The sequence below is a fragment of the Schistocerca nitens genome, chromosome 9 (assembly GCF_023898315.1).
Source record: "Schistocerca nitens isolate TAMUIC-IGC-003100 chromosome 9, iqSchNite1.1, whole genome shotgun sequence".
In the NCBI taxonomy this organism is placed as follows: Eukaryota; Metazoa; Arthropoda; class Insecta; order Orthoptera; family Acrididae; genus Schistocerca; species Schistocerca nitens.
Genome location: NC_064622.1, coordinates 327,417,966 through 327,443,284, shown reverse-complemented (window position 1 = coordinate 327,443,284; position 25,319 = coordinate 327,417,966). Strand labels below are relative to the sequence as shown.

The 25,319-nt window shown below is 46.0% G+C and overlaps 1 protein-coding gene and 1 pseudogene across 2 annotated transcripts in view; both read right to left on the bottom strand.

Moving 5' to 3' along the window:
* Positions 1-25,319, bottom strand: part of LOC126203336 (mucin-17) — a 401,673-nt gene that overhangs the window by 133,611 nt on the left and 242,743 nt on the right. The window lies entirely within an intron of this gene.
* Positions 3,949-4,066, bottom strand: LOC126204874 (5S ribosomal RNA; annotated as a pseudogene).

Genomic DNA, 25,319 nt, shown 5'->3' with positions numbered 1-25,319 from the left:
CTCTTCATTACAGTTCTCTGTTACGTTTATCTTGTCTATTTTTAGGGATAGACTGTAGTGTTTACAGTATCAGCGTATTGCATCGCGCAAATCGTCCGTATAATCAGCAGCACTACAACTCTCGTAAACAGTTATTCTTGGAGTTTGCTTAGTCGGGATCAATTTCCTTTTGGTTCGTGTGAGCTCCTGATCAACATCTCGGTATCTTTACCTTTTAGCCAATGTTAATTTGCCCTTATTTGTTCATTATTAATGCGTTTTTTGTTGCTATGTATAAGACATTAATTCCTTCAACCGTGTCTGTGGTATATCTGGTGTCGCATTTATGTTGACGACCGCAAACACTTTTGGTCGAGAAGTCAAATAAAAAAATATATCAAGAAAACGTTGTTTAGCTTTCAGGGCAACACTAATTAGCGTGAGTGCCTTTCTTGTAATTTTGTTCATTACGAAGATAGAAGCAGCAGCACACCATGTTTTTTTGTTCGATAAGCTATCTCTCCTCAAGACCTGTTCACAAACGTGTCACACTCTAGCATTATTGTGAACATGAAGTTATTAACAACGTGACACAGAACTGAATTTTATTCTGCTGTGCAAGTACACCGGGTATCTTAATTCGTCCACTAGCCAGACGTGACAGTGAACAGTTGTAAACACAGTTCTCACCGGTTATTTACTCAGCCGTCTTCAGTTGAAGGTTTGTGTCTGTAGAATGGATACCAACGAAGGGAAGTGAGCAATGCTTTTCATCTACAGAGAACGTGAGTTAACAGAGCAGTTACGTTTTACAGTACTACAGTATTGCACCACGCGTATGTGTATTGCTAATACTATTCTACTAACGTACATTCTTCATAGGTGAGTAGTATTTCTATCTTGTCTTCTCTGGCATAGTGGGCAAACCTTCAACTCAAGACGGTTGACTGAATATGCGTTTCCGTTTCTCACGTGTTGAGGAGCAAAAGAGGATTACAGAATAAAAAGTAAAGGATGGTATTTAATAAAGACGTATTGCTGTTCACATCCTTGTAACGATCAAAGTCAGAAGAGAAGCAAACATCCTGGTTAATGGTCCCCTCGTAGCTGAACAACATTTGTTCGATACGTTTCTTTAGTATCTTGATCGAAACAACTAGACAGGGTGAGCAAGATAAATGCAAACACGGTAGTTGTACGGACAGCGTGAAAAACACGTAAATGACATCGCCTACCGTGATGCACCCGGACGGATACCATGAGAAGTATTATCACAACGATATTGCAGTGCTTGCGTTGTTGAGAAGTACGGTGCAAGTTTCCTTCGGACATGCATCCGGTAAGAGGGAAATCCAGTTCGGCACGCATTTTCACTGTTGTCACTCCCTTATTCAGCTGATAGTTGTTTCATGTATTTCATAACGGCTGTAATCGCCTCAGTGCCCCTGTATACATGTCCGAAGGAACTCTGCATCGTACTTTTGAACACACGCACTTTCTTTCCTTCTTTCTCGGGCCTTTGTGCCGCTCCAACGCAGAGTCGGCTTTGTTATGACGGATTTGGCAGTGTTAATGGGAGAGGGTGGCCGGATGCCCTTCCTGCCGCCACCCCGAACCCCCCGGGACGTAAGTAGTGTACCCCAGCCGTCTGCGTCTAGTGTAAGTCATGAAATAGAGCGAATGTTTTCAATTGTCTGTGAGTCGTGTAACAGAGGCGGAACTTGGGGACCAGCCCGGTATTCACCTAGCGGGATGTGGAAAACCGTCTAAAAACCACATCCAAGCCGGCCAGAATACCCGCCTTCGTCGTTAATCCGCCGGGCGGATTAGATCCGGGGCCGGCGCGCCTACCCGAGTCCTGAAAGCAGCGCATTAGCGCTCTCGGCTACCCTGGCGGGTCTCTAAACACAGGCACTGTAATATCGTATTTATTCTATGAAACTGGGTGGATTAAAATCTCTCCCCTTTACGAGAATATGTTGTTGTTGTTGTGGTCTTCAGTCCTGAGACTGGTTTGATGCAGCTCTACATGCTACTCTATCCTGTGCAAGCTTCTTCATCTCCCAGTACTTACTGCAACCTACATCCTTCTGAATCTGCTTAGTGTATTCATCTCTTGGTCTCCCTCTACGATTTTTACCCTCCACGCTGCCCTCCGATGCTAAATTTGTGATCCCTTGATGCCTCAAAACATGTCCTACCAACCGATCCCTTCTTCTAGTCAAGTTGTGCCACAAACTTCTCTTCTCCCCAATCCTATTCAATACCTCCTCATTAGTTACGTGATCTACCCACCTTATCTTCAGCATTCTTCTGTAGCACCACATTTCGAAAGCTTCTATTCTCTTCTTGTCCAAACTGGTTATCGTCCATGTTTCACTTCCATACATGGCTACACTCCATACAAATACTTTCAGAAACGACTTCCTGACACTTAAATCTATACTCGATGTTAACAAATTTCTCTTCTTCAGAAACGATTTCCTTGCCATTGCCAGTCTACATTTTATATCCTCTCTGCTTCGACCATCATCAGTTATTTTACTCCCTAAATAGCAAAACTCCTTTACTACTTTAAGTGTCTCATTTCCTAATCTAATCCCCTCAGCATCACCCGATTTAATTTGACTACATTCCATTATCCTCGTTTTGCTTTTGTTGATGTTCATCTTATATCCTCCTTTCAAGACACTGTCCATTCCGTTCAACTGCTCTTCCAAGTCCTTTGCTGTCTCTGACAGAATTACAATGTCATCGGCGAACCTCAAAGTTTTTACTTCTTCTCCATGAATTTTAATACCTACTCCGAATTTTTCTTTTGTTTCCTTTACTGCTTGCTCAATATACAGATTGAATAACATCGGGGAGAGGCTACAACCCTGTCTCACTCCTTTCCCAACGACTGCTTCCCTTTCATGCCCCTCGACTCTTATAACTGCCATCTGGTTTCTGTACAAATTGTAAATAGCCTTTCGCTCCCTGTATTTTAGCCCTGCCACCTTCAGAATTTGAAAGAGAGTATTCCAGTTAACAGCCCGCATCTCGTGGTCGTGCGGTAGCGTTCTCGCTTCCCACGCCCGGGTTCCCGGGTTCGATTCCCGGCGGGGTCAGGGATTTTCTCTGCCTCGTGATGGCTGGGTGTTGTGTGCTGTCCTTAGGTTAGTTAGGTTTAAGTAGTTCTAAGTTCTAGGGGACTTATGACCACAGCAGTTGAGTCCCATAGTGCTCAGAGCCATTTGAACCATTCCAGTTAACATTGTCAAAAGCTTTCTCTAAGTCTACAAATGCTAGAAACGTAGGTTTGCCTTTTCTTAATCTTTCTTCTAAGATACGTCGTAGGGTTACTATTGCCTATATATACGAGTACATAATGGATGTAAGAGTGCAGGTTGTGGATGCATGTTTGACGACATATGGAAGTTTGGGTCTGCCCGTGAGTCATGCACGGATAGCCTAATGGAAAGGCAACCGCTCGCGGTCCGACACGAATTTTCATCGTCGCCATTCCGTTATACAGATGATGGTTGTCCATATTTACAACTACGAATGCATTTCGCAATTACCACTACCGTAAGAGAATGCTGTAAATAGGTGTACTCCACCAGAAAGTCAGAATCCAAAAGAATATGCCGCACACCGTTATTCGTGTGCACGCTTCGCAAGGTGCAAGTAATCCGACATCTATTGCAGGGTGTGAAAATCAGGCGCTGTTTGATCTCCCGTAGGTAGTAACTAGTCGTCCGACGGGCAGGGGGAAGTTTCTAAAAGGATGACGGTTTGACATAAAGCACTCCGTCTTCAGGCCACGAGTGGCCTGCCGGGACCATCCGACCGCCGTGTCATCCTCAGTGGAGGATGCGGATAGGAGGGGCGTGGAGACAACACACCTCCTGGTCGTTATGATGGTATGCTTGATTCGGTCGAGTAGCTCTTCAATTGGCATCACGAGGCTGAGTGCACCCCGAAAAATGGCAACAGCGCATGGCGGCCTGGATGGTCACCCATCCAAGTGCTGACCACGCCCGACAGCGCTTAACTTCGGTGATCTCACGGGAACCGGTGTATCCACTGCGGCAAGGCCGTCGCCCTGAGGGTCTGACATACTTTACATTATTTCCTTGCGGTCAGTGTCACAGTTGGCTTCTCACACATTTTATTCGAGTGTCATAAGGTGAGTATGCAGTTTGTCCGCGGCGGCTGGACCTTCCCACACTTGCGGCCTCCCGCCTGTGGGAAACCTATGCAGAGCCGGAGAAAGCCCAGCCGTGACCTTGAGGTTCCTCCGCCATGGCGCGGTCAACTGACCCAAAGTACACGGAAAGCTGCGCGTCGTGCAACAAACGTTGCACTCCTGGGAAAAGGGGAGAAATTCGTGCCGGCATCATACTTTCCCGACGAAGATTAATAGCTCCTCAGGCGTCCAGAAAGGCGAATGACGTGGGCACAGGGCCTGGCACCTCCGTTTTCTGCGAAACTTTAACCCGCTTCAGGAAGGAGGGGTGAGCAGCAAGTTTTGTAAAGGCTCAGCAGACAGTTCCATCCGAGTCACCGTCCGTAACTTGAAACTCGTACTCTGCTAAAGCGACAAAGTTGCGCTCGCGATCCGCAGTATTTGTGACGGTATTATCTTTCGTGTCTAACAAGTAAAAAGTTAACCTCTTTCACACTGGCTACATATACATCTTTATGTATAGTCTGCAAGCCGCTTTACAGATTGTGGCGAAGTTTACTATGTGCAACACGGTAACTTCTCACTTTTCCTTTTCCAGTGGCGAGTGTTTCACGGAAACAGCGATTGCAGGTAATCTTCCGTGCGGGCTCGAATCTCGAAGGTAAAATTACCTTCGTATTCTTTTCCTGAGGCATGTGTAGGAGAGAACAAGATATTGATTAACTCTTCTAGGAACGTCTGCTCTCGGAATAGTAAATCTCCTCGTGATTCAAAACGCCTCTCTTGCAACGTCTGTTACTGGAAATGCTTGAGCATCTCCGTGATGGTTTCGCAGTTACTAAATCAATGTGTAACGTAACGCGTGGCTCTTCTTTGGATCTTCTCTATTTCCTCTATCAGTCTTATTGAATACTGAAGTACTGGTCGAACGAGAATTTTGCAAGCTACTTTTTTTGTAGGTGGATTGCATTCAAAAATGGTTCAAAAAAAATGGTTCAAATGGCTCTGAGCACTATGGGACTCAACTGCTGAGGTCATTAGTCCCCTAGAACTTAGAACTAGTTAAACCTAACTAACCTAAGGACATCACAAACATCCATGCCCGAGGCAGGATTCGAACCTGCGACCGTAGCGGTCTTGCGGTTCCAGACTGCAGCGCCTTTAACCGCACGGCCACTTCGGCCGGCCATGGATTGCATTTTCTGAGGATTCTTGCAGTGAACCTGCATTACCTGCATCTTTCGTGGCGAAATCCTTGGATGAAAAGTCCTCGGCTAATCTGCCGCATAAATATAGGACAGAGCCCCAAACTTTCTATGACTGCCTCCATCTTCGTCGTCAGAGCCAAAGTCTAATTGTCATGGAGTTTGTTTCTGATAGTTTTCATTATCTACCGTTAAGAGGACTGCGGGCCATTCGAGGTACTACCGCTTCTACAACTACATTTACATCTACATCGCAATTCTGCAATTCCAACTTAAGTGCTTGACAGGAGGTTTATCGAACCACTTTCAGATAATTTCTGTACCATTTTACTCTCGAATAGCTCATAAGAAATACGAACACTTACATCTTTCCGCGCTGATTTCTCTTATTTTATTACGTTGGTGATTTGTCGACATGTAAGTGGAAGCCAGCAAGATATTTTCGCTTGAGGACAAAGTTAGTCACTGAAATTTCTGGAAAAGATCTCGCCGAAACGAGAAACGCCTTTGTTTTAATGACTGCCACCCCAACTCGCATATCTTCCCTTTTTCGCGATAATACGAAACGAATTGCTCTTCTTTCAACTTTTTTGATGTTCTCCGTCAATTCTATCTGGCAAGGAGCCCGTGCCGTGCAGCAGTATTACAAAAGAAGACGGGTAATAGTAATGTAGATTGTCTCTTTAGCAGATCTGTAGCAACTTCTAAGTGTTCTGTCAATAAAACGCAATCTTTGGTTTGCTTTCTCCATAACATTTTCCATATGATCGTTCCGGTTTAAGTTGTTCATAATTGTAAACTCAAAATATTTAGTTGGAATCGCCTTTTGGTTTGTCTGATTTATCTTGTAATCGAAATTTAACAGGTTCCTCTTGGAACGCATGTAGACGACCTCACACTTTTTTATCGTTTAGAATCAGTTGCTACTTTTCGCACAATACATCTTCTCGGAGATGTAGCTCGTCCAAGCAACTATATAAACGACTGAAACTTCTTGACGGGCCAAAACTGTGTGCCAGACCGAGACTCGAACTCGGGCCTTTCGCCTTTCGCGAGCAAGTGGTCTACCGACTAAGCTATCTAAACAGGACTCACGACCACTCCTCACAGCTTTACTTCCACCAGTACCTCATCGCCTACCTTCCAAACTTCTCATTCGAACCTCGCTAGACTAGCACACCTGGAAGAAAGCCTATTTGTTTTCTTTTGTCTACGAAGCATTCTCAGTAGCCTGTAATACACGACTGTTGTACGTATATGTGTTACATATTTTTTCCAGCCATATTACTGTCTTATATTTTTTCCTTGATTGATTTATTTGATTCCGTGAACAGTGGATTCAGGGAAACAGGCAGATTAAACATCCCTATACTTCCGGAAAGGGTTTGACACTGCGTCCCACTGCAGACTGTTAATGAAAGTGCGAACATACGGAATAGGTTCCCAAATACACTCCTGGAAATGGAAAAAAGAACACCTTGACACCGGTGTGTCAGACCCACCATACTTGCTCCGGACACTGCGAGAGGGCTGTACAAGCAATGATCACACGCACGGCACAGCGGACACACCAGGAACCGCGGTGTTGGCCGTCGAATGGCGCTAGCTGTGCAGCATTTGTGCACCGCCGCCGTCAGTGTCAGCCAGTTTGCCGTGGCATACGGAGCTCCATCGCAGTCTTTAACACTGGTAGCATGCCGCGACAGCGTGGACGTGAACCGTATGTGCAGTTGACGGACTTTGAGCGAGGGCGTATAGTGGGCATGCGGGAGGTCAGGTGGACGTGCCGCCGAATTGCTCAACACGTGGGGCGTGAGGTCTCCACAGTACATCGATGTTGTCGCCAGTGGTCGGCGGAAGGTGCACGTGCCCGTCGACCTGGGACCGGACCGCAGTGACGCACGGATGCACGCCAAGACCGTAGGATCCTACGCAGTGCCGTAGGGGACCGCACCGCCACTTCCCAGCAAATTAGGGACACTGTTGCTCCTGGGGTATCGGCGAGGACCATTCGCAACCGTCTCCATGAAGCTGGGCTACGGTCCCGCACACCGTTAGGCCGTCTTCCGCTCACGCCCCAACATCGTGCAGCCCGCCTCCAGTGGTGTCGCGACAGGCGTGAATGGAGGGACGAATGGAGACGTGTCGTCTTCAGCGATGAGAGTCGCTTCTGCCTTGGTGCCAATGATGGTCGTATGCGTGTTTGGCGCCGTGCAGGTGAGCGCCACAATCAGGACTGCATACGACCGAGGCACACAGGGCCAACACCCGGCATCATGGTGTGGGGAGCGATCTCCTACACTGGCTGTACACCACTGGTGATCGTCGAGTGGACACTGAATAGTGCACGGTACATCCAAACCGTCATCGAACCCATCGTTCTACCATTCCTAGACCGGCAAGGGAACTTGCTGTTCCAACAGGACAATGCACGTCCGCATGTATCCCGTGCCACCCAACGTGCTCTAGAAGGTGTAAGTCAACTACCCTGGCCAGCAAGATCTCCGGATCTGTCCCCCACTGAGCATGTTTGGGACTGGATGAAGCATCGTCTCACGCGGTCTGCACATCCGGCACGAACGCTGGTCCAACTGAGGCGCTAGGTGGAAATGGCATGGCAAGCCGTTCCACAGGACTACATCCAGCATCTCTACGATCGTCTCCATGGGAGAATAGCAGCCTGCATTGCTGCGAAAGGTGGATATACACTGTACTAGTGCCGACATTGTGCATGCTCTGTTGCCTGTGTCTATGTGCCTGTGGTTCTGTCAGTGTGATCATGTGATGTATCTGACCCCAGGAATGTGTCAATAAAGTTTCCCCTTCCTGGGACAATGAATTCACGGTGTTCTTATTTCAATTTCCAGGAGTGTATATGAGTGTGTCGAAGTCTTCTTAAGTAGAACGGCGAGTATTCATAAGAGGCAAGCTCATAGTTAGGAGAGTCCCAGGAGATAAATAATCTGACGGAAAGGATTAGCAGCAATCTGAGACTGTCCGTTGCGGATGCTGAGGTTCATGATAAGGTGTCGCCGTTGAGTGACTATAGGATACAAGATGCCTTAGACAAAATTTTTAGTTGATGTGAAGTTTGTAGAAAAGTGTAAGTTAATGCAGATGAGTAAGAACAAACTCATAATTTTCGAATACAGCATTGGTAGTGTGCTGCTAGAAACGGTCATGTCTCAACTAAATATCTAGGCGTAACTTTGCAAAGCAATATGAAATGGAACGGTTACAAACGGACAATAGTAAAGAAGGCGAATAATCGATTTCAGTGTATTGGAAGAATTTTAGAAAAGTGTGGTTCATATGTAAAGGAGACCACGTGTAGAACACTACTGCCACCGATTCTTGAGTACTGTTCGAGTGTTTGGGATCCGCACCCCGTCGTATTAAAGGAAGACACCGAAGAAATTCAGAAGCGTGCTGCTACGTTTGTTACCGGTAAGTTGGATCATCACGTGAATGTTACAGAGACGCTTCTGGAGCTCAAATGGAAATCTGTGGAGTTGTAGAGAAGAAACTCTCGATCCAGTCACAAATTTTGTTTGCTACCCTGTTGGACCGCACTGTTTTGATAAGCGTTGGTATGGTACTGAGTCTAATCTACCCGGAAACCGGGGAAGTAGGTTCGTATCTTGCAATAAAAAGTAACCACTACCACACATTTTCAGTAACTGGCAGAGCACGGATGTTCACACAATCGAATTTCATAGTGTAACAGCTCCTTTATAGCTTTACAGAACGAGAGGTGGGTGAATGGTGGGTGTCAAGACCTTAACAGTGAGGTAGCAAAGACGCTGAAAGAGAATCCAAAACACTCGCGAGAGCAGTGCTAGAAAAACCGTAGCGCACAATTCAAAAGGCACAATTCAAAAGTAAACGCCCGCGGCTGTTTAACGGTAGACCGCGCCTAGGGAACACCGAGCGGCGAACGCGGAGGAACTCGCCGACGGGAATACGAAACCAGTTGGGCAGACTCAATCCATTAGCAGGATGCCAATAGCGCGCTAGGATGACGTGTCGGGCGGTAGGGCCGCAATCCTGCGCGTCTTACCAAACAGCTGCAGCATCCGCCTGGCTATAGCACCTCTCGAGGCGACCTCTAACGGCTTTATCGTAAATACAGCGCGTGAGACAGCTGTTAGACGCGAGAAAGGTGTGGCAAACAAGTAAGCGGTTTAGATTCCTCTGTGCTTCTGCTCCTTCTCTCTCTCTCTCTCTCTCTCTCTCTCTCTCTCTCTCTCTCTCTCTCCCTCCCTCCCACACACACCCACGAGAGAGAAAGAGAGAGAGAGAGAGAAGAGAGAGAGAGGAGAGAGAAGAGAGAGAGAAGAGAGAGAGAGAGAGAGAGAGAGAAAGAGAGAGAGGTATACAGTGTCCAGAAAAACAAACTGCTGATAACTTCCCAACAAAGTTTTCCACCTAACTACGAGCCAGAAAAGCAGCGCTGCAGAGTTATGACCACAAAACGACAGACAGAGGCCAGCCTGTGGAAGATTGTGGTAAGAGAACGTGTTTAGGTGTGTCTTGCAGTGCGGTGTTATGCAACAGATCATGTCTGCGACGATGTCAGCTTCGTTGCAATGCTGAAGCAGCAATTTTCTCTAAAATGTGATTTGACAAAAGACAGTGTTCAAAACTTAATTTCTGTTCCCTTTTTTTAATCATTGCCCTAGTTCACTTTTGCTGATTTACTGAACTTAGAATAAAGATTCATTCACGCTCTATGCTCTGTGCCGCGAGAATTATTCGCGCCGCGCAGGATTAGCCGAACGGTCTGGGGCGATGCAGTCATGGACTGTGCGGCTGGTTCCGGCGGAGGCTCGCGTCCTCCCTCGGGCATGGGTGTGTGTGTTTGTCCTTAGGATGATTTAGGTTAAGTAGTGTGTAAGCTTAGGGACTGATGACCTTAGCAGTTAAGTCCCATACGATTTCACACACATTTGAACAATTATTCACGTAAGGTTGTTAAGAAGCCGTCGGCTCACCTCCGATGAAGAGACGAAGGTAGCACTGCATACGTGGCTTAGCGCTCAAGAGAAAAACTGTTTCTGAAGATAGTGGAAAGAATGAGCAGCGATGGACCAATTGCATTGAAATACAGGGTGACGGCGAACTGTGTTCAAAAGATACGAGAAATACTATAATTTCGTTTATTGTATTAGCTGTCTCGCGCGATATTTTTGGTGATGTATTGATAAACATTTCTGTAAAATGCCTGAACAGTGTTAGCCATGTTGGAAATTTAGTCGGTTGTCAGCTGTAAAAACGGTTACACGGTTTTGACAATACCAGCGGATATTTATTTTGTATAATAATGGGTCAGAGAAATTTTATTAAATTTTGCTTAAAGAACATAAATAAAAGTTTTAGAAGTGTTAAACATTGCTTTTCGCTTGTCTGTTATGAGTAAAAAAAGGGTTTCCGAACGCACTAGTTGTTTCAAAGAAGGCTGTGAAGACGAAGCGAACGAGCAACCCGAACGCCCCAGTACGTCATCAACCGACGAAATCGTGGAAAAAAAATTATTATTAACGGTCACCGAATTACAACTAGAGAATTCGCTGATGGTGTTCGCATATCAGGTGGCTCACGTGTGGATTTTTTTTCGGATATGTTGACTATGAAACGTGTGACAGAAATATTTGTTCCACAATTATTGAATTACGAACAAAAACAGCGACCAATGAATGTTTCTCAGCAGACGCTAGATGTCAACAACGATGCCAAACTACTAAAATGAAACATACAGGTGATGAAACAGGGATTTATGAATACGACGGCTTGAGAAGTGCGGTCAAATGTGAAGATTATGGTCACTGTGTTCTTAGATATGAATGGTGTAGTGCACCTAGAGTTCTTGCTATAAGGTCAGACGATAATTAAGGATGAAAGTAGGCTGTTTAGGTTTTCTTATTGGTAACGCCACGTAGCGCTCTGTACGAAAATCACTGGCTGTGCTGTGTGCAGTCTGTGGCTGGTTTGCACACTTTTGAACACTATTAAGGTAAATACATTGTTTGTTCTCTATCAAAATCTTTCATTTGCTAACTATGCCTATCAGTAGTTAGTGCCTTCAGTAGTTTGAATCTTTTATTTAGCTGGCAGTAGTGGCGCTCGCTGTATTGCAGTAGTTCAAGTAACGAAGATTTTTGTGAGGTAAGTGATTTGTGAAAGGTTATAGATTATTGTTAGTCAGGGCCATTCTTTTATAGGGATTTTTGAAAGTCAGATTGCGTTGCGATAAAGATATTGTGTGTCACTTTAGTGAATGTCTGAGTACGTTCAGTTTTGCTCAGCAGTTTGAAAATCAAATAACGTAGGGGCTTACCAGCACAGTAATTCATTAATTTTTCTAAGGGGACGTTACAAGGAATACTACTTACAAGCGCAACGTCGCTAGCGTTAAGAAATTTTAAAAAAGTTCAAGTTTGTGGCGAAACAACACAGATTTTGTGGATTTCCGGTATGCTGGGTTAATAATGGGACGGCAACTTGTGTTAATCAGATTGGTGTAGAAAACAGCCGAAGTTGCAAGATTCAGTTTTTTTTTCTGTAACAGATGACTAGTTTCCTGTTACCTGAACCCACTTTAAAATCAGCGGAACAGACAGAATGGTATGTTCTGCAATAGCACGCGAACCATGTTAAAAGTTTATATACACGTATATCGAAGCAAAGCTTTTCTATGAACACTGGTAGGACAGATATACAATTATATGTATACCCTTGTATGTTTGTCCTGCCAACGTTCAAAGAAAAACTTGACTCTGATATACGTGTATGTACAGTCTTAATATACGTGTATGTACAGTCTTAACATGGTTTGTATGCAATTACGGAATACATTATTCTATCTGTTTGGATGATTTGAAAATGGATTCAGGTAACCCTAAACTAGTCATAGATTAAATGAAAAACTAAATCTTGCAACTTTCGCTGTTTTCTACATCAGTCACTGATTTTGCTCCACCATTATGCACCTGCTCAAACTTCGTTAATCATTCCTGAATTTTTGGCCAAAAACAATATTTCAATGAGTCTATCCCCCATAATTTCAAGATATAGCCCTATGTGTTTTTTATGTTCCCAAAAGTGAGGAAAACATTAAATAGCCATCGTTTTACAAGTATAGATGGAACTGAAACGCATCGCAGAGAGACCTAAAAGTTATTCCGAAGATCGAGTTCCAATAGTGTTTCATGGATTGGAAATAGCGCTGGCATCTGTGTGTAGTATTTAATAGTGCTCATTATGAAGGGAATAACATTCATATTGACGAATAGATAAAATTCTTTAAAAATCTGTTTAATTTCTGAATACAGTTCGTGTGTTAAAAATTGTGTAATTGAAATATTTGTTCTGTTGTTGTACTGAATTAGAAGCGTGTTGTGCAGAAACTTTTTGGTTGTTCCTTGTACACGTAATCTTCTTTGCGCTCTACTGAACAGATTTATTGTATTCCATCAGGCAACTCCACGTAAGATCGGGCCCTCCAAAATAACTTTCGCACTCTTGATACAAGGGGTTCAGGATTTATTGCTCTGTTCTAATTCTAAAAAGCAAAACGATAGTAGATGTTAATGATTACGCTCGAGATTGGTGTGTTTGTATGGACCCTATTTTAACGCTGATGCTGCTCATTAAGCGCGACCCCCACCCCACCCCCCACCACCACCACCTTACATGCGGCACGGCTGCTGTGTATTCGCGACTCAGGCGGAAATGCCACGCGATCACGCCGAACCGGTTTCGCCGGCGTCCCACGGTTCTTTCTCCAGGTGATACCCGCCATCCAGTTCCCTGCTATTCGCTCTTGTGAGTCAGTGTAACGGAAACAGCACACAAGCAGTCTGACTCAAATAGTTACTCTAGTTACGTCACTGGCGCACTGAAAGATTTTTTCACGTCGTGATCCTTCACGATGATCGCTTGTGCGCGCATCGCAGGTAACGACTGCACGTAACCGATGGCCTTCGAATTCTACGGCCGTCCATTACGGCTGCCATTTCTCAGGCGAGCACATTCATCGGTTTGTTGTTGCAAAGTTCTTAATAGCTGCAGCATCCGTATATTGAGCTCACAAAGACTTTCAATGTAATAACATTACTGTCTATTATTTACCCAACAGGTGGAAACGAAAAAAATTCAAGATAAGAAGTTGTTGTATAACTCTTCAGGCTTTCCCGGCGATCTAATGACATCTTGGGTTGTCGGGTGTTCTGCCGGATATCAGCGTCGTACTTGCACGATATTTCGGTCACGTAGCTCGTAACCTTCATCAGGTGCGACCTGAGACTGCTCCTCGAGTGGACCGCAGGGGGAACGCTTGGTACCCCAGACCGTAGATGAAACCCCCAGGAGCGGGGTTGGTGGGCGCGGACCGCAGAGGGAACACCTATAACCGCAGCGGACGGAAAACGGAGCAGCAACGCTCCAGCAGGTCGCAGGGAATGGGCGCGGACCACAGAGGAAGCGCCTGCAGCCGTTGGTGGAGGGGGAAGGCCATAGGCATAAATACTGGACCAGGTCCACTCGAGGAGCAGTCTCAGGTCGCACCTGATGAAGGTTACGAGCTACGTGACCGAAATATCGTGCAAGTACGACGCTGATATCCGGCAGAACACCCGACAACCCAAGATGTCAGTTGTTGTATATATTCAACCTCTGGTTCTACTGCTCTTGTGGTGGCCGTGTTTGCAGATAAAATTATTGGATCTACACTGAGCGGCCACAACATTGTGAACACCTGCTTATTAGCTTGTCTGTCCGTCTCCGGAAAGAAATGTATCACTGATTCTGCGTATCAGGAATCCGACAGTTTGTTGGTAGGTTTGTGAAGGTATACGGCAGTAGATATCTACGTGCAGGCCGCTGATTTGCGTACGCGGTGAAGGCGCCAGGTACCGACCTAGAGTGGTTTCGTAGGATTTACATGAGGCGAATGTGGTCGCCGAGTTGACTATAATGCTCCTCAAAGCACTGTAGCACGGTTCTGACTCCGAGACACGGACAGTTAATAACACCACCCCAACGACCCCCTTAAAGTCAATTAAGACAGAATGTCATAATATGAAGTAGCGAAGAGTTATCTTGGCAAATACGACATCTTTGCCGATAAGCTAACACCAAGAAGTTTTGATAACAACAACATTATACATCACTGAGAGTTTTTGTTACGAAAAGAGGAAGAAGACACTTCATATTTAATTAATGGGCAAATATCCAAGTGATAATTGCAATTAACATCTTGAAAGCTAAGTCGAAGTTGATGTTAGTCAGAGATAACTTTTATGTGGAAGAGAGTTGTAAGCGCAACGAAGAAATTCAATGCGCCTACAATACTCTTTCACAGAAGAAGTCGCTTGCCGGCTCTCGTCCTGTAGAGACGTGCGAGAACAATTCTTGTCTTAGTTATTGAGCGTACGGAACACGACGAGATTGTTTTGCGTTCAGAAGTGTTTCTTGCGTGACGTCACTCACGAACTTCGGAAACTGATTCCCTAAGCAGAGACAGGAACTGATAGACGCGTTTAACCGTGCATAACGGGTTAATTGAACTTTATTGACGAAACTAGTGAATATTGGACTTGACTTTCAAATAGTTGAAACTAAAAGAAGAGTGGATAGTATATCAAAGTACTACACTCAGTTAGTCTCGAGTAGGACACAATCACGCGACTTCACGAAGATAATACAATTACGCTGAAGAGTCAAGTTGTCGTAATTGTCAAGAAACTTAATTTTAATAAAACTGACTTTACCAACAAACTGCGTGTGCGTGTGGTGCGAAAGTTATAAAGTATTTAGTGGCCAAGGAGCAATAAACTGTTCGTTCCAAGTGAAATATCAAGCGTGGACTACATTATTAAGTGATTTAATCAATGATAGTTAAACAACGACTGTTCAGCAGGGACAATTTAATCTGAATATCAAAATACCTACTTCATTAATTGAAAAGAGAACTTTTGAACTTGTTTTTAACATTACGGTGTAGGTTCACTCAGACGTGATCAAAGAGTATCTGTGGATCTCGCTTCATACAGGTTCAACAACTCCATAGCAACAAGCCAACAACGTACGAGAAGATTGATAATTACAATGTTTCCTCGCAAATGGTGGTTCAAATGGCTCTGAGCACTATGGGACTCAACTGCTGTGGTCATTAGTCCCTTGAACTTAGAACTACTTAAACCTAGCTAACCTAAGGACATCACAAACATCCATGCCCGAGGCAGGATTCGAACCTGCGACCGTAGCAGTCGCACGGTTCCGGACTGCGCGCCTAGAACCGCGAGACCACCGCGGCCGGCGCAAATGGTGGTGTGTACGATGCGGATGAGATAAGATTTAACAACTACTGCATATCTGGGCAATGAATCATTCAATCTTAAATCAGAAGAAGCATCCATCGTACGAAATCGCATTTCTGTCTCCCGTTCACCAACGGGGACCTACGTCATCGCGCATCGTGTCTCAACTCTACTGCGTCGACAATATCAGCACGCGGTTGGAGTGCGGGGACGCCACACAAGTTGTACTGCTAAAAGATGACGTCGCCGTCGGGGATGACATCAAGCATGGAGGAATGTACGCGGTATGTAGCTGTTAGTGTGTCTTCCATTGCCATGCAAGCCCATGAGAATGCTCCCGAAGCATAATACTGCTCCCACCAGCCTGCGTCCGTGGCGCGCTGCACGTCTCCAGCCGCCGTTCACATCGATGGCGGCGTTTGCGAAGACGACCAGCGACCTAGTGTAGCAGTCACGTCATTCACCCGAACAGCCGACAAGTTTCCACTGGTCGACCGCCGAATGCCGACGGTCCCGCTCCCACTGCTACGGTAATTGACGATGTCTTTGGGTCGATATGAGTAGTCTGCTACGGAGCTCCCTGTTCAACAATATACAATGAACAGAGTGCTCCGGAACACTTGTGCATGCACCACGATTGTGCTTTTCAGTAGAGACTCCACAGATCACGATTTATCCTAGTTTACTGGACAAGCCTCCGAACCCCACTTTCTGTGAAGAATCGTGGTCGTCCAACTAATTAGCGCCTAGTGGTAGGTTCTCTGTGGTTCTACGTTTTTCCTTGGATGCACACGACAGTAGCACGTGAACATTCGACCAGTTTCGCCGTTTTCGAGATACTCATTCACAGGCTCTGCGTAATAGTAATCTGTCCTTTTTGAAAGTCGCTTTTCTGAACGGATTTTCCCATTTGCAGCCCATGTCTTCGCCAGGGTGATCGCCCGTCCGTGCCTTCCACTTACATACTTTTGCTACCGCGTCACGTGCCCGTCACGCCACCAGGCGGCATCCAACGTCCCGGAGGGCAGTGGTCGCAATGTTTTGGCTGTTCAGTCTAAGTTCTGCCTATTATGCAAACACTGTTTTCCATACTTACTCAGACATGTTTCAGCACCTTCGTGCCACCTACAGGGGGTGTTCTTTACTCAATTTTTTTTACATTATTGGATTATGCAGAAACCACTGCAATTATCGGATACTGCTAGAGGAAGGTTCAAATGGCTCTAAGCACTATGGGACTTAACATCTGAGGTCATCGGTCCCCTAGACTTATAACCACTTAAACTTAACTAACCTAAGGATATCACACACATCCATGCCCGAGGCAGGATTCGAACCTGCGACCGTAGCAGCAGCGCGGTTCCGGACTGAAGCGCCTAGAGCCGCTCGGCCACAACGGCCGGCGTAGAGGAAGGATGAGCAGAAAACTGAGTACACGGTCATGAGCAAGGAACTCAGTCATGGTACCCCATTGACAATTGATGAAGTCACTTTTAAAAGAATAAACATATTTAAAGATGTGGGAAGCAGCTTTAGAGAGCAGAGTGGAATAGAAATCGAGCTGAAGTCGAGGATCGCAGCGACAAATTCGGCTGTGTTTACTTGCGCCTGGTAAAATTGCGCTCTCGCTCAGAGCCTCGACCTATTGCCTCCGGCGACACGCTGTCTGCGGAACAAGGCGTCGCGAGTATGGCTAACGGAGTCTGAATGTGTCTGGAGGTTGCCGGCGCGTCGATGCTTGGAAGCTTAGCAAATCTCTGCATCAACGCAGAACTGATATTTATCACAATGGTCTAGCTCAAATACAGTGGTGATTATTGTGCCAAGCAACAGAATGTTGAAAGTACTCGTGGTGCACAGCTACATGGATTGGAAAAAAATGTCGCGAGAAATAGATGCTACAACAAAAAAGCAGATTTTAGACAAGATTGCAGATTACACTGTTGTATTTGACCACGAACGGAAGCTGTCCAATGCGCTAAGTACGTTGCAAGTGTCAGTCGTGTTCAGAACAGTGTGGGTGCATTATGTCGGAGCTAAGTGAATTAGAATGTGGGCAAATTAGTGGTGCTCATATGTAGGCGTCTGGTCTTTCAAGAGGGACCGTATCGAAGACTTAGGCCGCATACAGAGAAAGCGGAAAAAAATCATCTGTTAAGTTACAAAGCGGACGGAAATTGTGTGTTGAGCGATCGTGACGTACAGTTATTCAAGAGAATTGTGACGAAAAACCGAAGGGAGCTTTGTAAGCAGGGAATCGAGGGCTAGCTGGAATTCCAAAACCAGCCATCCGTGATGCAAATACCTGTAACAGGAAAACGTGGTTCCGAAGCCATAAAACCTGCATTACCGAGAAGCGGAAAAATATTATTTGGTTGGATGACTCTCGTCTCATGTTGTTGCGAGTTTCCGTCCCAAGAATGAAATATGGCGGGGAGGTTCGTTGATGATTTGGGCAGCCGCATTGTACTGTTCCATGAGCCCTACTGTTACTCTGCAAGCTCGCATTAATGCTGAGTATTACGTGACCATTTTGGGCGATCAGGTTCATCCCGTGGGATAATATTTGTTCCGCAACAGTGACGCTCTGTCCCAAGAAGAGATGGCTCCTGACCACACAGCTCGTTCCGTCCAGGACTAGTTTCGTGAGCACGAGGGTGTGTTGTCACATCTCCAAGGTCTCAGTATTGTTGAGCCTTCGTGGTCTGCTTTGGAGAGACTGGTACGTGATCGCTATGCACCTGCATCATCGTTACCCGAAATTCACTATTTCGCAGTAAGAATGCTGTAAGGTTCGCTTGAAAACCATACAGGACCTGTATTCTACATCTACATTTATACTCCGCAAGCCACCCAACGGTGTGGCGAAGGGCACTTTACGTGCCACTGTCATTACCTTCCTTTCCTGTTCCAGTCACGTATGGTTCGCGGGAAGAACGACTGTCGGAAAGCCTCCGTGCGCGCTCGAATCTCTCTAATTTTACATTCGTGATCTCCTCAGGAGGTATAAGTAGGGGGAAGCAATATATTCGATACCTCATCCAGAAACGCACCCTCTCGAAACCTGGACAGCAAGCTACACCGCGATGCAGAGTGCCTCTCTTGCAGAGTCTGCCACTTGAGTTTATTAAACATCTCCGTAACGCTATCACGCTTACCAAATAACCCTGTGACGAAACGCGCCGCTCTTCTTTGGATCTTCTCTATCTCCCCTGTCAACCCGACCTGGTACGGATCCCACACTGATGAGCAATTAGGTCGAACGAGTGTTTTGTAATCCAGCCACACAGCTGGTCTGATATTCCGTAGGCTCTTACTTTGATGATCACGTGACAGTGCGGAACTGTATCGAACGCCTTCCGGGAGTCAAAGAAAATGGCATCTACCTGGGAGCCTGCATCTAATATTTTCTGGGCCTCATAAACAAATAAAGCGAGTTGAGTCTCACACAATCGCTGTCTCCGGAATCCATGTTGATTCCTACAGAGTAGATTCTGGGTTTCCAGAAATGACAATATACGCGAGCAAAAAATACATTCCGACACGACTGGAAGGTGTTTTGAATACCAACCGTTTCCCTAGAACATAGTGGCCATTCTAAAGTTGTGTCTTTGGCGTTTCTATATGTTTGCCCACTCTCCTTTGAGAATTTTAACAATGAATGATTAGAGAAGCAATAAAACGATTCACAGCAAAAAATAAGTTTTTGAAAAATTTAAACTTTGACCCTCGCAATGCCAGATAACGACATCATGAAAACTGGAATCCGAAGACATACATGGGATAAAATAATGTGAGTAAACTCGAGCTTTTACCGGCGTTTTGTGGCTACTAGAGAAAGGAACCCGAGCAGGTAAGAGAGGCGCTGGCTGTGTGCGCGCCGCAGCGGACAAGTCTGTTAACGCGAGGCAGCCACAACCGGAGCCTTTCCGAGAACAGCCGGGATGAGCCGTTGGCGGGAACAGCGGCTGCTTTCAGCGTGAATTGGCTGCGCTCCCGACTTCCTGGTAAAAGGTACGCCGTGAATGAAACGCAAACGCGGCTGACCCGTCCATTCTCTTTCTGGACGTGTTTGCCTGCTACGTTCTCGCTACCGCGAAAAAGCGCCGTTTCAGCGAGCAGGTACAACAGAGTAAAGTGATAAGTTTTTGTGTCTCTAACGAAGCTCGTTAGTCCACGAAAGAAGCTGACAGGCCTTAAATGTATTTGTAAGCCCTCTTCGATAGAGGAAGCCACGAACATAATGAATTAATGAACAGACTCGTTGCGATCCCTCTAGCACGGCCCCCTGTCCACTCAGCCTGCTACAAAGTGACTTACTGGGGAATAAAAAGAGAAAAATTGCACCTCTACCACGCACGAGATTATGAAGTGCAGGTAATCCAGTAGTTGTAGTTCGACTACAAAGTCCCTGACGAAGAATACAGTGTTTTTCTAAGCATTACATATAATCATCAGACCTTACGCATCAGTTTGTTAGGACCAAGTATGAGGGGCACCCATAAGGATTCGATTATACGGTTCAAAGGAGTTTGGGGAACACTAGCATCAACATCCGGTATGTTGAATCTATTTTGATAGGGGTGGTACCTGTGGTCTAATTGAATGGCTTGAGATCTTCGCCTTCACTATAGACAGCAAGTATGAAAATCATTCGTCATCTGTTGGCCGCAATACAGACCTTTCAGAAGGAAATGAGTACCAGTGTTTTAGTATTTTCTAGTGAGGTACGCAGATGAAAGATGTCATTTGTGGACATTGTACTCAACCGAGCACCGACAGCTTAATACAGTGCAATTTGCAACGGCGATCTGTTTGGTCCAAAAAGAATGGACTTCCGGTCCTGTTGCTGCAGATGAAAATGCCTCTCCATACGCCATCCACAGGTTGTGGACACGTACAAGGAGATGAGTCCAGATATGCTGTGACGAAAGGTGATGGCCGTGTTCGTGTGCACAGACCCGGGGTGAGCGGTACCAGCCAAATGTTGACCACTAAATCGACAGATTTCCAAGGTTCTGTGATGTGGGGGAGCTTCAGTGGTGACATGTATACGGATTTTGTCGTTGTCCATGGTCACCTTACCACCAGGAAGAACATCGAACAGATCCTGTTGGACCATATGGTAGCTGCTGCATTCCTTGTTATCCCAGAATCTACATGGCGGGTGTCTGCAGGGATATCTTGTGAAGGCTGGACATTGAAGTAATGGAATGGCCGGCGTTGAGTCCCGACCTAAACCCAATCTTGCTTACGTGGGACATGATTTGGAGGCGTGTTCGTCGTGTTTCAACACAGTCTCTGTAAAAAGTCTCATAGGCTCCCATTGGAGAATGGAAACGGATGCCACAGTGTGACATAGACTCATATGATGCGTGCCACGTAGATTTCAGACGGTGATAAACGCTCACGGAGAGCATACACGTTATGGAAGCTCTCAAAAATGGCTCAAATGGCTCTGAGCACTATGGGATTTAACTTCTGAGGTCATCAGTCCCCTAGAACCTATAACCACTTAAACCTAACTAACCTAAGGACATCACACACATCCATGCCCGAGGCAGGATTCGAACCTGCGACCGTAGCGGTCGCGCGGTTCCAGACTGTAGCGCCTAGAACCGCTCGGCGGAAGCTCTCAAAATCCAGTTAAAAGCACTCAGGACGACGGTAGGAATGGTTGTTCCTAGTTTGTTTTCGACATCTGTCGGACATTTCAGTGCTCTATATGTAAGTAATCGGGGATGTAATGATGTTTTGTTGTGTACTTATTTTGTCAAAGAGAAAGGTATAATTTGGTAACATACCCAGTCCTCAATCATTGCTCAATGGATAATGGCAGACGCCCAGTCAAGTTGCCTTAATTATTTTGAGCAGTGTATTACCTCGAAAAATAAAAATTACGTTATTTATTAGGTGTCTGAATTTAGATACACATCGTCGCCCTTTTACGCATTGAAATCCACGCGGCAATGTACCACTGCGCCCCGCCAGAGGAGCCAGTAGAATAATAAAGATGAGTAATTTTACATAACACTTTCGCACTAGAATGTATTTTTTATTTATTTTCCTGAAAACCTTACTGCCAGAGCTCTCGCAATCTCTGACTCATTAGAGTACTGCTGACTCAGTTATACAGACAAGGAAATGGGCGGTTGCGGTACACTAAATGGAACATAATTGCCATGGTCCCGGTGCCAGCTGATAGTGTGTGTGTGTGTGTGTGTAGCGTTACATTACGAAATAATGTGTGCATAGTGGGTGTAGCGCGTGCAGTGAAGCACTAGCTTTTACGTTATTAAATAATTTCTTAGTAAAATAGTATTTCACACTACGGATATACCGAATGAGTTTGTGGTATTTGAAACAGACTGAGTGTGTATTCGGAATGATAGAGGCTCCAATCCCTATTCGGCCAACCTGATCTAGATTTTCCGTGATTTTGCTAAATTACGGGGTGGGGCAAGCGTTCAACAACGCGATGCGTTTTTTAAAATTGAAAACGGGTTGTTTCTTTTCGGGATTCCAATATACCATAGTATTCCCCACTCTTCTGGCTACAAAATACTGTTTTTCACCATGATCTCCGTCCAGTGCGGCGGCCTGACGCCACCCTTTTGGGAGGGCCTGGCTGCCCGCAACGTACCTCTCTGGCGGTCGACAACGGAGGCAACGCCTTGCTGCGTCAGTAACGTTCCCATTAGCCGCCTACTGCCAAATAGATGGAAGTCGGAAAGTGCGGGGCTGGATGTAGGGCGGAGGCAGAAGAACAGTCCAATGAAGTTTGTGCGCTCTTCTCGGGTACGCTGACGTGTGTGAGGCCTTGCGTTCTCTTGGAGAAAGAGAAATTCGTTTGTATTTTTTCGGCAGCCAACACGCTCAAGTTATTTTTTCAGTTCCCTCAGGGTACCACAATACCGTTCAGAGTTGATCGTTACATAATGAGGGAGAATGTCAAACAGCGTAATCCCTTCTCAATCGCAGAAGATGGTCGCCTCGATTTGACCTGCTGAGGGTGCGGCTTTGAACTTCTTCTTCGGATGAGAGGTGGTGTGGCGCCACTCCGTGCACTGCAGTTTTGATTCCGGTTCGCCACGCGTGGTAGGTGCGCGGTCTAGGGCGTCTTGTCACGGTCCGCGCGGCTCCCCCCGTCGGAGGTTCGAGTCCTCCCTCGGGCATAGGTGTGTGTGTGTGTGTTGTCTTCAGCGTAAGTTAGTTTAAGTTAGATTAAGTAGTGCGTAAGCTTAGGGACCGATGACCTCAGCAGTTTGGCCCCATAAGACCTTACCACAAATTTCCAGTTTGTTTCCGGACCGGCCGAAGTGGCCGTGCGGTTCTAGGCGCTTCAGTCTGGAACCGCGAGACCGTTACGGTCGCAGGTTCGAATCCTGCCTCGGGTATGGATGTGTGTGATGTCCTTAGGTTAGTTACGTTTAAGTAGTTCTAAGTTCTAGGGGACTGATGACCTCAGATGTTTAGTCCCATAGTGCTCAGACCCATTTGAACCATTTTTTTTGTTTCCGGTTCGAAGTAGCGAACCGCTATACTATCGCCTGTGATAACGTTTGACAAAAAGGGTTCACGATAAGCCTCGTAATACGCAAGCAGTTCCGCACAGACGGTGCTTCGTTGCTCTTTATGATCTTCTTTTAGGCGGCGAAAGACGCAGCTGGCGCACAGTTCAGCACAACCACCGGAGACGTCCAGTTGAGCAGCGAAGCGTTTTCTCGGCGTGCCTTTGTTCACTGACAGGTCTCCGCAGACACTCCGCAAGTGCGTTTGAATATCTACGATGCCCTGGTTTTCCGTCGAAAGAGACTCAGTGACAGCTCTGCTTGAAACGCACCTGCGTTACAGACGCCGCTTTGAAGGTTACGTACAGTGCCGCCACCTATCGAAACTCCATGAAAGTATAGGAGCTGAAGCGGGAATATTTAACGACGTCCCGCAACGAATTTCACGTTTTTTCAACCAAAATTGGCCGAGAAAAAAACGTGTTGCATTACTTATTGAACACCCTCGTATTTCAGGTAATCCCTACTGCAAGAGTTCGCCCGACTACCTTGTCTTGCATGTATGTAAATGCTTGTATTTCAAAATTGTGTTTCTTTTTGTGCTTCTTAAATTGTAATATCATAGTGTGTCTAATATCGCTGTACTACCACCACTTCTACTTCCACTGAAACACTATGACGAATCCCATTGGTAAACTAGAGACGGGTTGCACCATTTTATTTGGCTCCTCTAGCGCTGTGCTACGGTACTGTGACATGGGAATGTCAATATCTAATGGGATTGGAGACGTATAGGCTACCTGCGCACAAACAAACAACCTAATTGTGTAGGTGATAGTCTTCATTTAGGAAGACGACAGTCCTCTGTGTAGTCATATGAGAACTGGGTGCCTTTCACTAATCGGTGTGTGTGTGTATGGGTGTGTGGTAGAGGGAGGGGGGGGGGGGGGGAGGGCTCGCTCTGACCGAGAACAGAGCACGGCCTGTGTCGGTGCTCCACCACGGAGCCGCGGTCTATGGACGCGGGGGAGGATGTGCGTAGGCGGCGCGGCGGAGCCGACCCGAGTCGACTGCGGGGTCCCGTGGGAAAATGAGTGTCGCCGCTCGTGCGCTTTCCACGACGTAAAACGTATCGCGGCGCACGGGGTCCGCGGGGGAGAAAGCGACGGACAGGATATCCTAGCCGCGTCTCGGCTGCCTCTCCCACAACGCGATGGACCCCCGGGGGGAGGGCTCTTCGGCGGGAGGATGTGTTCCATCCGGAGACTGAGAAACTCTTCCCTGTTCGTCTGCAGCATCTCACGTTCTAGTGAGTCGCGGGGCGATTATCATGTCCCACCCCAGTTTAAAAATAAAACTGGCAAATATTTTTAATGCAATCGAGAATGTCATGAAATGTCAAGTACTCATTGAGTCTAAACTCTCATTTTTTATTTGTGACCTTCAGACTTGATATACTCAGCCGGCATTAGACAAATCACATCTTACAAATTGTAGTGAGTAACACTTATTTACGTAAATAAAATACATATTCAGTTACACCACACGGCCATGACTCGCATTCTTAGCATATGATAGAATATCTACCTTTATTTCTAACAGCTCGATTAAACCATAATTTGTTCAGCACCTAAAAATTTATACAGGGTAAAATAAAATTCGCGCATTTGGACACCACAATGCAATTTCTTGCATACTATATACTAAAAAATAATGCGGTTGTTCCAATGTGATACAGGTACCTTTGTGAACTTATCATTTCCGAGAACGCATGCTGTTACAGCGTGATTACCTGTAAATACCACATTAATGCAATGAATGCTCAAAACAATGTCCGTCAACCTCAATGCATTTGGCAATACGTGTAACGACATTCCTCTCAACAGGGAGTAGTTCGCGTTCCGTAATGTTCGCACATGCCTTGACAATGCGCTGACGCATGTTGTCAGGCGTTGTCGGTGGATCACGATAGCAAACATCCTTGAACTTTCCCCACAGAAAGAAATCCGGGGACGTCAGATCCGGTGAACGTGCGGGCCATGGTATGGTGCTTCGACGACCAATCCACCTGTCATGAAATATGCTATTCAATACCGCTTCAACCGCACGTGAGCTATGTACCAGACATCCATCA